Raw genomic sequence first — 13,209 nt, forward strand, 5'->3', positions numbered from 1 at the left:
TCTGATAATATGATTTTCTTTGTAGGACTTGCTGGGAATTGAGACATAAAATATATATTATATATATATATATATATATATATATATATATATATATATATATATATCTTGTACTAAAGGATCTTCTGAGTTCAACAGGTGTGTAACAACCACAAATTTCAGACAATAGCATGTCTATTGTGTGTTTATTTAAAATTCTTTTCGTTGTATGATATCTATTTTATTTCCATCATATATCTTTCTCTGTATTCTTCAAAGTGTACCTTGAGGACAGTGCCTTATATTACTTGTTTTTGCATCCTCAATGACTTGACCATAGTAGGTCCTCAAAAATTTTTAGTAAAATAGCACAGAATCTTCTCATAAGTATAATCCTCTATAAGAGAAACTTGAAGGGCTATCTGCTATTATTGCAATCTGAATAAGATCAAGAATTGCAAATATGATACATCATTTCTACCTAATATAAAACATAATATAAGCAGAAATGCTTTTTTTTCTAATTTTTCAGAAGAAAAAAACCCCAAAAAACCCTTGCTTATCCTTAAATTGATTTGTCATTCAAATAACAGCCAACCAGCTTGTCTTTTTTGTGAATGTACTATTATACTATTGTACATGTAGAGACATTGTACAAAGACATTATCCCAAGCTCAAATATTGGTCATACAGAGATAAATTAGACATAGTTGACACCCTAATTCTACTTGAAAGGACAAGCTTGAAATATGTCAACAGATAATTAGCTATAAAGATTGTGGGAGATCAGTTGAAAATAGAAGCCAGAAATGTAAGAACTGCTGGGAAGAAGGGGTTCCAGGGACTTGAGGTACCCCAGTACAATCCTTGATCTCAGTCGCTGGAGCCAACATCAGGGAAAAAGGAACATGAGTCATTCTGGTCCAAGAGAAAATGATGGCTACTTGAAAACTCCTTTTCTTTTTATTTCTTCTTTTAAAAAATTATCAATGACAGTTGTAGAAAACAGAATATTCTGTGTTAGTTTGTCCCGATAGCAGTTGCAAATTAGAGCAATTAGTTTCACAGTGCTAATGTATGCCATAATAATTCTTACTAAAGAATAAATGCAATCAAAAATATTTTCCAAATTTCAGCAACACCCAGGTTCTGTTTTTATAGGTAAATGATTAAAGAAGGTATAAAAACATATATGTCCAACATAAATTTGGTAGTAGACATGATAAGAAAATGATACCCTCACCTTCCCTGCATATGGATTATCTCTTCTTTTTCATATCATTTAATCACTGACAGTGACCAAATGTATTCCTATGTCGGTCGATTGTTGTATCTCAGGGTAATCATCTATTATTTGGGGCTACTAATAGCCTAGTTAATAAGACCTACGGGAATATTGTATTAACAGAATGAGCAAACCACAACCAGGGCTACTCTGGTTCAAATTAAAATGCTAGGTTTTTTTGTTGTTTATCATTATGTGTGTTGAATATTGTGTCTTTACCTAAGGGATTATGTGAGGTTTGTAATATTTATAAAGAGAACAGCTACTCATCTCAGGGCCATTTCAAGAGTATGTATTATTTATTTCCTGATCTACCCCCTCCAATGTTCAATATCTTTTAAGAACTGTGATTAATAAAACATTCCAATTTGAACAGTGTGGGTTCTATTCACAAAACATGGTTATTCAGCCCATTTCTATGCAGACATCACCAGGGAGAGTACTTATCACCAGAAAATGCATAATCAACATCAGATATTTTGAATTAATGATTTTAGGGAGGAGGTTCATTAAACTCTTTGCTTCATCCCTAAGTGGGACTTCTCAATTAAGTATGAAGAGGTTGGGAAATAGAAGGGACGTGCACATTAAAAAATGGTGTGTCAAGCTCAGTTAAAGCTGTGCTAAAGCCTTTCATTCAAGATCTGTCAAGAAATCATTATCTTTTCTTTTTCTTTTTTCTCTGAGTTTTTTTTGTAACTGAGGTTTAATGTATTATTAATAGAAGAAGAGGGATAAGGAACAGTAGACAGTTATTGTGCAGTGCAGCAGCAGTTTTAGGTTTGGGTACAAGCACTAAGAGGTATTTCTTCCATCTTTAATAAACACGGATGCTGGAGAACGAGATCTGTGCTGATGTGAGCACATCAAAGCCGGTCAGAGCCACGGCCCTGCATGGGAATGTATCTTTAGAGCAATTTATGGGTCCTCATATCACAGGACCCATGGTACTGAATCTGTAAAAATATTTAGTGTTGCTATGTTTAGGCATCAGATGGCATTTTACATTCTATTTAGAAATGGAACTGAAATGAAGAGAGAGAAGCCATCGAGGGGTCATTATCAAACACCTAGCTTATTCCCTCTACTGTTCTGCTTCAGAAGAGATAAAATGACCCCTATCCTCAAGACCACTGCCATCTGGTTGGATAACAATGGCGATGTAGAAGTCATCAGCCTTGTCAGAGATTAAAGCCCCAGTTTAAAACAAAATAAAGCAAAAAACTCTGCTTCCTTCTTTGCTGGCCTCAAAAGCTCTTCATGGATATGCTGAGGCTGGGATAAGAGACCTGCCAACTTTCCCCCATCCCCCGCCCCACCGTGGTCCAACTCTTAGTGAACCTTAGATTCTTAAAAGAATTTGGATTCCTTTTATCCAATCACCCCAAAAATGCTTAAGTTATTATTTTCTCTGGTCCATCAACGTCAAATTCCTTTAACCTGCCTCTACTTACATATTACTCTGTTCTGTATATTGAACAAAGGAAGCCCTTAGGTATTTTGTAGCCAAGTGTTTTATCTAAAAATGCTAATGTAATAATAGTTTTTTAATGTAAAGATTTAATATTTGCAAAAAGTATTTTTAAAGTGCTTTCCATGAATATCTCATTGCATACACATAACAGTGTGAATTACAGGAAGTAACACATGTTGTTAGTATAATAATTTTGATATATGAGTACAGTGAATACTTTGACCATGCTCACATTGCCAGGCCATAATGGAAGCAGCTGTTTTGATGATTCCCTTGAAATACTGAAATATAAACTTAGTTAAAAATAACTAACATTCTATGTGCATCCATTATGAAGAACAGTATAGAGAATCCTCAAAAAATTAAAGATATAACAACTACCAAGTGCTCCATCAATCCCACTTCTGGTTATACATCCAAAAGATATGAAAACAAGAGTATCAAAGAGATATCTGCACCCCCATGTTCATTCCAGCATTAATCACAGTAGCCAAAATAAGAAAACTGCTTAAGTGCCCATCACTGGATGAATGGATAAAGAAGTTATACATACAATGGAATAATATTCAGTCACAAGAAAGAAGGAAATCCTGCCGTTTGTAACAACATGGATGGACCTTGAGGGCATCATGCTAGGTGAAACAGACCAGACAGGGAGCAGACACTTGGTTGCTAGGGACTGGGGGGTAGGGGAATTAGGGAGAGGCTTGTAAAAGGCTCCAAACTTTCAGCTATAAAATGAATAAGGTCAGAGGATCTAATATGTAACATGGTGACTATAGTTGATAACATTGTATTGCATAATTGACATTTTAAGAGGCTAGGACTTAACTGTTCTTTTAAAAAAAAAAGGTAAAAATATGTGAGGTGATAAATGTAATTCACTAGATGGGAGAAAGCTTTTTCATAATGTTTATGTATATCAAATCATTATGATGTACATATTTTAAATATCTTACAATTTTATATGTCGATTATATGTCAATAAAGCTTTAAAAAACCTATTCTTGCATCTTTACCATAAAAATAAGCAAATAAATAATGTTTACTGGCAAAATTAAATATTCAATACAGATATATTTTACACACAAACAAAAGTCTGCCAGATTGTTGCAGATGCTATGTGATAGCTTCTATAAAAAGGAAAAAGAGATTTTACACTTAGATCAACGCCATCTCACTCACTTTACCAAGGACTAGTTTGTTTGCTAAATAATAACATCTCAGAAAACTGGCCTGGGGCAAACTTATAACTAACAAGATATCTTGTTTTTATTATTTTAGAGATGGTCCTCCTAAGAATCCATTTTGTGAAATGACTTCAATTCAAAAATTCAACTTATTTCCTGCGTTCAGACAGAGAGCATCTTCTCTCGTGCGGAGGATTTAACACACGATGGTGAACAAGAACATCAGCTTCTGGCCAAAATGAATGTGGCTGGAAAGCCGTGTTGAAATCAATCACAGGCACAGCTGGGACTCCTTGGAGCTGTCAGGAAATGGAATGAAGTCAGTGTTGCTTTGGAGAGCCTCTGACCTGGAGGCCAGGGCCCATCAGCATGAGTCTGTTAGTGCTAACCTGCAGCCGAGTGGTTTGAACCCCAGTCACTTCAGCACTCCTGGAGAAGGTCTTGATCACTATCACTGGACATCAGGGAGCTGCAAGGCTACTCTGGTATGTGATCCAGTGTAAAACACACACATAAATGTCTATCAACCTTTCCCACTTGGTCAAGTTTGCATCAGCCTATTACAAGGAGAAATGCATGAGACTGGACAGGAGGGAGACTCTCTGCCCACCCCTTCATATTGGACAGTCTCTTTCTTTAACTGATTTTGTCAGTTTAGCCAACACTTTGGCCTGCCATGGAGCATGGCACAAATGGTGCTGGGGGATTATGTGAGCACAGGCAGCAGAAAAATATCCAAGTCTATGGCTTTAGATTTTTTTTCTTCAGATAACTGGATTCAAAATAAAACATACAAATTTCCAGTGCTCTTTTCCCATAAGACACTGAAGAGTCTAGAGGTAGGTGAAAGTCCAAGTCAAGATCTATAGACCATGTTGCAGCCCTGAGTTATTTCTTCCTGAAGGCTAATGAGATGTTTTCATGGAGATATTTTGTCTCCATCTTTTCTTTCCAAGTTTCCCAGGAACTAACCAACCTAACTCTAGTTTCTGTTCCCACTTGCTTTTTCACCCTGGCAATCTTAATTCTGGGTCTCTGGAAAATACTAAAGACACACATCCATTCATTCATCAAATATACCTAGAAGCAGCTGGTACAGAATGTTTAAGCTAGTGAGGAAGATAGTAATAGGCTGATACTTGTTTCTTCCCTTTGACTTCTTTATTTTTATGTTTATTTATTTTTGAGAAACAGAGAGCACATGTGCCTGTGTTGCGGGGAGGGGCAGAGAGAGACAGGGAGACAGAGAATCCCAAGCAGGCTGAACGCAGAGCTGGAACACACAAACCAGGAGATCATGGTCTGAGCAGAAATCAAGAGTTAGATGATAAACTGACTGAACCACCCAGCTACCCTTAAACTTCTAAGCAGAGACAAATGCTTTCATTTTTTAACATGTTTTCATGTGTGACTTTGGAGTTAAATGGGATTAGTTAATATCATAGCAAATATATGGGAATTAGTTACCTCAATTCTGAATAGCCACTTATCACAGCCAAGAACTCTCGTATTGAGGAAGCAAGGGAAATAAATACTCCAACCTCTTTTTCCTTTCCAATTTCCTGTTGGTTCCACCTAATGGTGAAACTAAACTAAATTAAACTACACTAAACTAAACTAAAGCAAGAAAGCCATGGGGCCTGTTTGAAGCGTTCCATAGGCATCAGCCTCCTGGAGTTCAGAGGACAGAAAAGAGGGAGGCAAGGTTAAATGACAATATACAGAACACATATTGCAAAGTGTTTGGAAGGCTTGATTAAACTTCTATGATCAAGTGTCTCAAATTCCAATCCTTGAACTTTTTTTGTATGCTCACTCCCTAGATGATTTCATCCAATCCTTGTCTTCAAATACCATGTATATTCTGATGACTCTCAAATTTCCCCCTACCTTTTCCCAAGTTCCAGCTGTGAACCTGACATCCACATGAGGATGTTTCAAATTCCACCCCTCCCCCCCACAGAAATCTACTCTATGCATCCCTGCTGCATCCTTCCATGTTCCCCAAATCACTAAGGGATAACATCATTGCCCTGGTTGCTCAGGTCATATAGAGCGAACCATCCTTAAATTACTTCTTTTTTCTCGCACTCCTCATTTCCAACACTACATTCAAAATGTAGCCTAAATTTATCTAAATCTTCCTTCCTGTACAATGACTGAGTTTAAGATTACATCCTGGCAAATGCCACAAAAGTTCTCTTTCTGCTCCATTTTTGTTCCTTCCCATGGCCAGTATAGTCATTTCTTCATGGAAACCTAACTACTGTCTTCTAAAAGACCCTCGTGGCTTCCAGTAATACTCCGAATAAATGATAAACTCCTGACCCTGGACCTCCAAAGACCCACCTGATTTGGACCTTTTCTATGTCTTAGACTTCATATTCTTTACTCTTCATTTATTCTCTTTAAACCCCACTGGCTTTCTTGCTGTTTCTCAAAACATCAGGGTTATTCCAGTTTGGGGGCATTTTCACTAGCTCTTTCTTTTGTCTACTATGCTTTGTCTCCACATTCCATATAGTTCCTTCTACCTCTCAATTCATTTCTCTTCCCATATGTTACCTCTGGGTCTCTCCTAACCTCCTCAATCTAAAATAACCTTTCTTCATTAATTTTCCTTATAGAATGTATTACCATTTGGAGTTATTCTAAATCATAACATATTATATTTATATTTAATGCCTATTTTCTAATTACAATGAAAGTCCAATTAAGGACATTTTTTCTTGTTTTGGGCTGATCTCTCTCTCTATATATATATATAAACCTGTAAATAATAGCTTCTATAAATACATTTTTTACTAAGAAAAATAATTTTGCAAATTTAAAATTGGATATATGTGTATGTACATATGTGTGGGTATATATAAATAGATGTATAGATATATTAACAAGACATGTTAGCCAGCTACAGCTTAGCCAAAGCCAGTTTCAGATTGCCTCCTCCCATCCTCACTCCCATCTTTGTCCTAGAAAAGCAGGAGTGCCTGGAAAAACAGTGTAAAAATCCAGATCATTTCTGGAATCCATGCATCTTTCTTTTTCACTTCTCTATACAACTCCACAATAATATCCTATTGGACTAAAACCTAAATCATTTTTATAATTCTCTAGCATTGATACAAATGCCAAATTTTGGTATATGTATATGACAGCACGTGACAGTTGAGATTGTTAACTTGTTAGATAGTAAATAGGGTTTGTGGGTTCCTGGGAGAGTAGATGGAGCTGAGAGTGGGGGAGGAATGACCAATATTATTGGGAATACACAACTTGTGTGGGGATGGACTGTAAAACCCTTAGCTGATGGACCAACAAGGGCTGAAGTTCAAGTCAAACTTTGTCAAGCCCATTCCATACAAGCTTGTCTACTTCCCACTAAGCCACTCAGCACTGTCTTCCTACACCCCCCTTAAAGTGACACTTTCACAGAAATGCTTCCCCTGATCCTAATGTGACAGTGAGTTTCCTGTCTCAGAATTCCCATAGTATTTTGTTTGTACCCCTTTTATGGCCTTCATCATGTGTAAATATTTACACATATCTGTCCCTGGCTCTACTGACAGTAAATTGTTTGATAGCAGGGACTGTCATATATTTCCCCAATGGTCAAGCATACAGCCTTGTCCATTGTATATGCTCAAACAAAATGTTTAAATGTTTTATAAAATAAATAAATGATCCCAGAGGTATAATTTATTTCAGTAAATTAATAAGCATGGAATGCCTAATTTCAAGACCAAACCTGCAGTTATGGACAGAGAAATCAGTTTCACAGAGGCAAAGAGCTCAACCATATTACCTCTTTAAATAAGATTTCACTTTAAAAGAAGAGCAGGTGGCACTCCATTTGGCAATACATGTCCCACCTAGCAGAACCACTGCACAAGTTATTGAAAATTATGGTGAACTAAGAGGTTATTCATTTTCACCAAACAGACTCGAGAGAATACAACATTAAAGTACATGAGATTGTCTGATTTAGTTTTGGGGGTAAGCAAGATGAAAAAGGATGGCTGCTAGGTTTCTCGTTGGGAACCTGGGTAAATAATGGTATCATTCATGGAGTCAAAGAGCACAAAAATGAAATTACATTTGGAAGTTCATGGTAAGTTAAATTTAAGATACATTATCTTAAAGTTCCTATGATGTATCCAATTAGAGATGTTTACCAGCATTTCATATGTAAATCTGAAGTTCAGAAGACGAGGCTAGAAATATTGAGATTGGTGCCATCACCATATAAGTAGTAGTTAAAATCTCAAGAGTGGGTGAGATCCCTGGGAAGTTTATAGTGAGTGGGCCTGTGTGTTGCAGACTAAGCCCTTGAGATACTGGCATTTTAAGGCACCGGCAGGAAACTAGGTGCTGATGACAAAGGGAGTGTTCCAGAGTATTAAATCTATCAGAATATAGTTGGATAAAGTGGTCATTGCATTTACTAATTAGAAAGTCACTGACATCTCAGCCAAAGGGCAGCATCAGTGAAGTGATGAAGCAAGAAGCCAATTGTTTGGGGTTGCAAAATGAAGGCGAGGTGAACAAATGAGTGCAGCAAATGGTGTATTTAGAAGATTGACTATAAAGAATACATAAGAGATGTTAAATAGGCTTGGAGAGGAGGAGCTTACAGAGAGAATAGCCTTCTGGGAAGCAGTGACGTGATGCTGGCTGTACCTTCCAGTGTCAGGGCTGGGGATATTGGTGGTGTAAACTGTTAGTGCTTAGCGCCCAGTGTGATGTCTGGTGTTGGTATCCTCACCATATCGTGTCTGAAGGTGATGTGAACATGTTCTTGGCTTTATGCTAGCTTTCCATGCACCTGTCTTTTCTGCTTAAATCATCCAGAGTTAGTTTGTTTTCAAATGAGTATACTTACTGATATTTTGGTCTTCAACATCTAGACCAATGAAAGATAAATGAGTAATTAATTTAGTATTTGAGAACTCCAGGTTCAAACTTGGAGATCTTAAGTAATCTAAAAGTACATTTGTGTTCTCACTAGTCTTGTCTCTTTCTTTTCTTTATTTCATTGCTTTTCAACTACCCAAGTAAGCAACCAACTGATGAACTAGGTAACCAAATACAGTTATCAATGATTTATTGACCCTCCTCTTGTTCAGTGATGTTCAGTGTGGGGCAATAACAGATTAAAGTTCCCATTATCAAGGAATTCACAGGACAGCAAGGTAGTCTGGTGAAAACTATGAGAATAAGTTGTCAGCTGCAGCATGGATACTCAACATGAGCCTTCCCAAGGCAATAAGTGTTTCTACACTTCATGTCTACTCTTTTCCCTGGGAGCACTTCAGAATTTTAAATAAACCTAAATAAGCCTATTTCTTCACCTTTCTACCATGCAACTTAGGGTGGATGGAATAGCAACTAAAGGCTCAACTAAAGCAACTTAGTTGGGTGGGGTGCTTATTATTAAAGGGTCTCCAGATACCACATGGGCATCTTCAGAAAAGCCCCTTACCTTCCTAGAACTGATCTGACACCAATATTATGACTTTCCAAATAACCAAAGTGTCTCAACATAATTATTGAGAACTTTTAGTGCATTTAGTCCTATTTCTGCTATATTTTTAGTGATGTCTAAAAGATTGATTACATATTCCAAACAATGATATCCTTATACTCATTTGATAGGAATAAACTAGACAATGTTATGATAGCAAATAATTTATAGCATCTTAATGACTTAGCAAAATAGTTTATTTCTCTCTCATAAAATCTGCTGCAAGCTAATCAGACTCTTCTCCATCCACCTACCCGTGATATTCTGTTTTTGACAATCTCATTTCAACATGTAGCCTTCAAGATATCCAAAGTAGAGGGAAGAGAATGTTGGAGGGTCAGGCATTGTCCCCTAAATGCGTTGGCTTAGGAGTGATACATTTCACTTCTGCTTGTGTTTTATTGGATAAAAAGTCATCTGTCACTGCTAACTCCAAAGGAGGTTGGTAAATATGGAAGAGCTCATGAAATATTGGATTTATTTTACTGAATCCTCCATAACATTTTTTGGGAGGGGGACTAAGACCTAAAAAGTTTAGAAAATGTCGATCAGCATACATTTGCTCATGCTTTCAACTATTCATCCATTCTTTTCATAAGCACTAAGTACCTGATTCTGTATTGGATGCTAATAATAAAAATAATGAATAGGTCTCAAGCTGTTTAATGCCTAATGTAGGATTGAAATAATATAGAGACAAGAGACTGATCTATCTATCTACCTATCATATATTTATTTTACAATCTTAGGGAGTAGTAAAACAACAGCTGCTTGATAAATGCTTGTCTAATTATACTTCCTTCAGATTTTTCTTGAATATTCCCTACTCCATGAAGCATCCCCTTTACTGCTCTTTACATCCTCTTTACTACTGCATAGGACTCAAGCACTCCTTCTCTGTGTTGTAATTTAGTCTTCTCCAGAGCACTTATTAAAATATATGCTACTGATTTGTCTATCATCTCATTCCCCACGATATACTATACACTCAAGGAGGGCAAAGATCTGTTTTTTAATTCAGTATTTTTTCAAAGCTTCCACAATTATACCTACAATGCAGTCATCCTGATACATATTTATTGAATTACATGATTGAAGAAAATGATCAAAGCATAAAAGAAGTAAAACTGATGAGTGATGAGATTTTAGGTGAGAGGATTACTTTAACAGACACGGAGAGTCACGGAAGGTTTGATGGTGAACTGGGTAGTAGATGTGCAGGGTGCATAGGGATTTCCTGGAAGAGCCTATCAAACATGGTGTCACCATCAAGATGAGTGAATAAGTGGTTGCCTAAGAGCTGGGTGGATGAATGTGGGCAGAGGAAAATTAATCTGTATCCTCAGTGACTAATTACATACTTTCTTACGGGCAAAGTGTGATGAGAAAGTCTTGTATTAGAGTCCGTCATAAAACTTCAAGAGACTCCCCATGATACTGGGATAATGGAATGCTAGAAAGATGTGCAACCTTTTGTGCTACAGACGATAAGTGTTCCAGAAACTCATCAGAGTGAGTAAGCTCAGGGTTGGGAGGCAGGTTACAGAGATAGTTGTTGTTATTTTTTATTTCTTTGTTTTTGAGAGAATTCAGCTGAATCGGTGAAGCAGAACAAGAACACACTAATAGGTTGGCTGGAAATGATAGAAACCTAAGTATCCCTCAAGGGCCAGTATAAATATCTCCTTTCCTGACCATTTCATTCTCTTCTCTCCTCTCTCTCGCTTCTCCTCCCTCTCTCTATCTCTCTCTCTGTCTCTCTCTCTCTCTTCCATAAATGTAGCATCCTCTACCCTCTACATACTACTATTTGGGGTATAGGTGAATTTGCCAAAAGTGAATTAACTGAATGCCCAATGTGAAAATGAAATTATTTGCTGAAAATATAAATATACTGACTATAATCTGTGATGGGAATGAATAGCAGTGCTAAGCGTTTTTAACAAATTATTCTGGTTTTTGTGAGCCAATGCCTAGAACATATTTGGCACTCAATTAAGTGCTCAGTGGCAGAACTTTGGAGTTCAAAGTTTTAGGCAAAAATATCTTTATTATTGTCTTCTTTGAAATTAATCTTCCTAAATCAGAAGCCTGAACAGCAGCAGTCCACAAGATGGTAACATACATTGAAAAAGCACCAAGTGGTATGTTCATTTTTGTTTCTGATTTATTGTTCATAGACAGTAGATATGCATTAACTGGTTTTATTTTTACACTAGAATTCTGTGCCCTTTGTGCAAGATGTAGAAGTTAATTGGCAGCTAACTCACTTTGATGACAACTTTGGTGTGCTTGAGGGACATATTTTCGTAAATTGCCACATTTTTGATAGATTTTACCATGACTGGTTTACTTATAGATTGTTATTACGCTCCAGTAGGATTCACTGCCTCTGCTCTGCACAGATGATGGGGTAGAAACTCATGCTCTCTTACTTCTTAGCAACAATGATAATAACAATGTATATGCAGTGTGTGTTTTCACAGCACAGCAAAGAAAGAAGAAACCCAAGAGAGCCCACACAGCCATCGGAGCATTTACTGTGAAACTAGAACAAAGTACTATAATTTCAAAGATGCTGTTAAAGGCATCTTGCCTTACAGAGAGGCACTGAAGAACACATCCATTAGACATGAACTTTTGTTAGATCTGCGAGCAGGCTTTTCTCTAACAGAGGTCAATAATGTTGTTTTCAAGCTGCTTTCTGCCTGAAAGCAGTTACCACAGGTTTGCTAAATCCCAAGGAACCGAACTCCCAGTGGTTTGAGTCTGAGAGCACTGGATTGGCTTTCATTTCCAATATCACGCTTCCTGGAGATTTAGGAGAATCACTACCCTTCCTCCTTAGAGCCTCTGTTTTCTCATCTTTACAAAAAGAGATTTATGATTATGTGAAATTCAGGCTCCAATCAAATTCCTCTTTGATGATGAAGTCTCAGGTAGTGGGTGTGATGAGGAAGGGGATAGGGGAAATGTGTATTTCAAGATGTGAATGGTAGAGTGTGGGGGCAATTTAATCTTTCTCAGAAATGGGCACAGGCCTAAACCACGCAGGGGATTCTGACTTCATGAGAGGAGGTAGTAGAATTGGCAGAACAGCACCTTGCTCCTAGCCTCCCATGTGCAGAAGGTAGCCCTGGACAGGTGGTCTTTTGAGTTACACTAGTTCCTTATTTAGCAATTACTGTCAAGAAGTAAACTGTCATTGTAATAAATAGCATTTTTACCATCAAAGTTTACTCTATAGAGCTTAACTAAAGAAAAGTCACTTTATTTGAAAATTTTAACCAACAAAGGAATTACCTATCTATCTGCCTTCTTGAGAAAGGACAAAAGACATGGTTTAATCTTTTATAGCAACCAAGGGTCATTATTATGACAATAGATTACTGCGTTGGGGTGATAACATAGCTGCTGGGTCACCATATAGCTCACCCCTGCACCAAGCATTTCTATTCTGGGATGGATGAAAGCAGACATACAAGGATCCCCTACCTGTGCTCCCCAGTTTGTTGACAAGTTCTACTGTATCTGTGCTTATAAGCATGTGCATAAGAATTCCACATTTTCCTTAGACTGTCCAAGAGGTTCATATCCAAGTTGTTAGGAAACACTGAACTATGCTAAGTAGCCCTCATAGCAATGTTCATATGGCTGATGACATGCTTTTAACAGATGCTGTCACCTTCATCACCTGGCACAGTGTGGGAACAAAACGCATGGAAAATAGACTGTATTTTTAAAACATACGGACTTG

Source organism: Puma concolor, chromosome A3 (assembly GCF_028749965.1).
Source record: "Puma concolor isolate L17-30 chromosome A3, mPumCon1.1.hap2, whole genome shotgun sequence".
In the NCBI taxonomy this organism is placed as follows: domain Eukaryota; kingdom Metazoa; phylum Chordata; class Mammalia; order Carnivora; family Felidae; genus Puma; species Puma concolor.